Source organism: Elephantulus edwardii, unplaced genomic scaffold (assembly GCF_000299155.1).
Source record: "Elephantulus edwardii isolate Elephantulus edwardi_28Jun2011 unplaced genomic scaffold, EleEdw1.0 scaffold00018, whole genome shotgun sequence".
Taxonomy (NCBI): Eukaryota; Metazoa; Chordata; class Mammalia; order Macroscelidea; family Macroscelididae; genus Elephantulus; species Elephantulus edwardii.
Window position 1 is genome coordinate 13197655 of NW_006399768.1, and position 4278 is coordinate 13201932.

A 4278-nucleotide genomic window follows, 5' to 3' on the forward strand; every position below is an offset into this window, starting at 1 on the left:
ACAAATAATGGAGAGAATGTACTTTATTTAAATAACCTTTATATCAACATTTATAAATACTTTTAATAAATTGAATGATCCTCTGTCAAGGGCCTTTCTAGAGTCCCAAAGAGCAATGATGTCAGTCTGGAGACTAAGATGTACCTAATCAATACCTCTGTCTTCACAATTGATTGCTATGTATTAGAGAGCTGGACAATGAGTAAGGATGATAGAAGAAAGATCAATGCCTTTGAATTGTGGTGCTGGGGAAGAGTGTTGGACATACTGTGGACCTCCAGATGAACAAACAGGTCTATTCTAGCGAAGATGATATCAAGTTTCTCCTGGGAAGGCAAGGATTTTGAACCTCCATCTCACATTCTTTGGGCATGTGGCCAGGAGGGACCAGTCATTGGAGAAGGACATCATGCTGGAAAAGTGGAGGGACAGTGCAGGATAAGAAGACCCAGGACAAAATGGACCGACTCAATGACTGGCAAAATGGAATTGGGTCTGTTGGAGAAGATGAGATTGACAGGATTTCAGAGCTATTATACATAGGATTGCTATGAGTCTCAGCGAATAGAAGGTAAATAAAAACAACAGCAACAACCACCTATTATTATTAAACAATCCAGCCTCGTCATGGAAGGAGTGGCATCCACTTCCGTAATAGCTTGCCTCCGGAAACCCTATGAACCTGGAAAGAGGATGAGAGACACCCAAGCATCAAGGATGCTCCTTCATAGGGTCGCTATGAGTCGCCTGCGATTCCATGGCACTAAACAACAAACAACAACAGCCTCGTCATAAGAAGATGCATTGTAATCCCAAAGGCACACAGTTGAAGGCCATTAGTTGCTCAGTGGGAGAAAGATGGGCAGTCTACTCCCCTGTCATTAACTGTCTCTGAAAACCTACCAGAGTATTAGCTATGGGCCAATATTGATTCTATAGTACATATCAACAATCAACATCAATCAAAAACTAAGAGATCCAGCAAAAGAAAGGAAGACTCCTAAAGAGATGGATTAACATAGTCACCATAAAAATGGAGTTGAGCATGTGGAAAATCAAGAGGATAGTGAGTGACAGGGTAACATGAGCATATATTGCTCATAGGGTTACTGTGAAACTTAGTCAATTTGAGGACACATAACATTAGGAAGAAAATTATTTTGTCCTCCAGGGTCACCCATTTTGTATATCTTGTTTTTCAGTGCTGCATAGTATACTGCATAATGACACTATTATATAACAGGACTAACATGGAGGTTAAGGGGGAATCTAAGAAAAAAAAGGGATAAATATTGTACACTGTATTAAAACATGTGAGGGAAAGAACTCTTTAAAAGGATTATATGATTAGGTATTATTTGTATAACAACAGTCCAGAATAAGAGGTGCATAGCAAAGTGGAGTGGAGTGGGGAGGGGGAGGAGGAAATTGTATAATAATGATTGTTTTAAAGAGAAAAATGAACTAAGTGGGTGGTAGGGAGGAAAATGTGCAACAATGAATGAATGGAAATCCAAGTTCTTGGTAAACTTTTGTTAAAATCTCAATTAAACAAAACTTTAAATACAAGAACATTACTTTTAATTTTATTGCATTGAGTTCAGAGATTTTGACCCTTTAAAGTTCTGTTTTTAAAATTATATTTACTGAAGGAAGAATATGGCAGTTGTCCCACTATTCCCAAGCTTGAGTACCTCCTGAGAAACACCTAAGCTGGTCATATCAAAGAACAGACCAGATAATGGATCCTGATAAGAGTCTGAGCTTGATTAAAAATAGCTAAAACCTAACTTAATTAAAAATTGAAGTTCCAAGAAGTACCATCTTAGTCTTCCCCAGGATCCGTATAAAAAGGAAACCCCACAAACTGCCCGGGCGCCATTTTGATCCTGTCCTCATTCTGCATGGCCGGGTCACTTGGTGTCCCTCTCAGACCGCACAATAAAGGCCTGCTTCTTGGGACCAATTTCTTTCTTTATCTCTCTCCCTCATGTTCTGTTCTTTTTTTTTTCTTATCCAACATTTAGAATTTCTCGTTTTAAAGTTTTTAAATAAAATTTTTATTTTATACTGATTTATTTACAAAGTTCAATTATATTCTTGACAGAGAATAACATAATATTTTATACCAATTTAAAGTACTAGGCCTCCAGGGGGTCCCTAAAATAATACTAGATATGTTGTACTAGATTAATTGTGTAATTATTTAATAAATGTTTATTATGGGCTCATGATAGCCCTAGCTCCTAGAACCAATAAAACTTTAAACAGGCAATCATCCCTATCTCTTAGAATTTTCATTTTTTGTAGGAAGAAAAATAAAAAATATTATTAGTCTCATAGTTAAAGGTTGTTTTTGTTGTTGTTAGGTGCCATCGAATTGTAGACGACTCAGCAACGCTATGAACAAAAGGCCTGAGAGCACTGTTCATAGAGTTTCCGGAGGCAAGCCATTTCAGAAGTGGATGCCACTCCTGCTTCCAAGCTTGTTGTGATTGGAAAGCTCCACCAAACATTGTCCACCATGGGCAACCATTATCACATTTGGCACATCAGTGTCACAGTGTTCAGCATCACAGCAACCACAAGTTACCTCTATACAGCTAGACACAGACCAGTGCTATACCACCTAGAAGAATTTTTGACAGAAAAACAATTTGAACCAGGCCTCAGGGCTGCAGATTAAAATCACCCACGTTGGGCTTGGTAGCATAACTTTCTGTCCACTAGGCCAAGATTGTTCTCTCAATGTCGTCTTTTTTATTGTTGTTAAGTGCTGTTGAGTCGTAGATGACTCATAATGACCCTATGAACAAAAGGCCTGAGCACTGTTCATAGAGTTTTCTGAGGCAAGGTAATCATAAATTCTCTTTTAATATAATGCATGTTACTGGAAAAACATTTAATGGAATAGTTTCTGATAGTAGATCATGAAAGCCATGAGAGTTAGCAATTTTCAATATGCCATGTGAGAGAGTTCATTAGTTTAGAGCAGGATACTATCATTGAAGAATGCACCAAATTATTGAATTGACTACAATTTTAAGGTAGATTCTAAAGAATTTAAAAAGTTCCTTGGCATGTTGAGGAAAGATATAAAAATCTCATAGCTTCTAAGGAATGAGAAAGATTTCATTCCATGGATATGTACATCTGGTGATGGATTAGTTACTGGAGAAAAGAGGAGATCAGGAATTTATAACTTATTGAGTTTGGTATAGTTACTATATATCTGAATGGAGATGTAAGTCAGATAAGTGGTTAAATTTCTAAATTTAAAACAATTAACTGTAGAAGGGATTTAAATTATCAAACTGGATATAATGACAAAAGATATGGGTAAAGAAAAAGTAATTGTAAAGAAAAAGTATTCAAGAACAGTTAAAATAAATTTCAATTAAAATCAAGAGTCAGAAAAAAAAAAACTACAAGATTTTGCCAAAGCAGTGAAAGAGGAAAACAAAAAGATAGAAAGCAGAAGGAATTATGTGTAAGGAGAAATAAGAGAACGACAACTTGAGATAGGAGTATGTGTTTATTTCAAAGAAATTTCAAGTAATCAGTATGAAGCCATCAATCAAATAAACTTGGGTGCAAGCACCTTCAAAGGAACAGGAAATGGTTTTCCTTTACGATAGTGTTTGTAGATGTCTGAGTTTATTAGTAATGGTCTAGATTTTATGTGGAAGTATCTTGGCATTTGTGAGCAGCTATAACATTAATGATTTCTTGTGGTTTTTTTTACCCCTCACTCTTCTATTCTCGTTGCCCTTTTTATGTAAAGAGGGTCAGAAAAAAAGGAGTTGGCAACCAAATAGGGGATTGAAAAAACAAAGGATGGTAAAGAGAAATAATGTGGTGAGAAAAAAACAGCCTCAAGGATTTCAGGGCCCTAATACAGGCAAGACATAGACAAATATGGTCCTACTTGGAGTAATTAGGCAAGCTAATTAAACAGCAATTAACCCAATCTCCTCCTACAAAATGAAGAAGCTTATTGCTACAGCTCATTTTGGAGGTGTTTCTGTTTAAAACGACTCTAGTTAATTCCTGCTACCATTCTAATTGCAATTCTGTTGATTGTGCAACACAAGTCCACTAAAATATGCAATTCTTAATTTTATATAACTAGAGAAAGATATTTGATAAGAAAAAAGAAGAAAATAAAAATGGCATACTTTTTTTTATAATATTTTTTATTGGGAAAAACATATTGGGGGTACAAGGAGGTGAGGGTTGGGGGCAGAAGGGTGAGGATGGGCCAGGATGCAGTTGCAG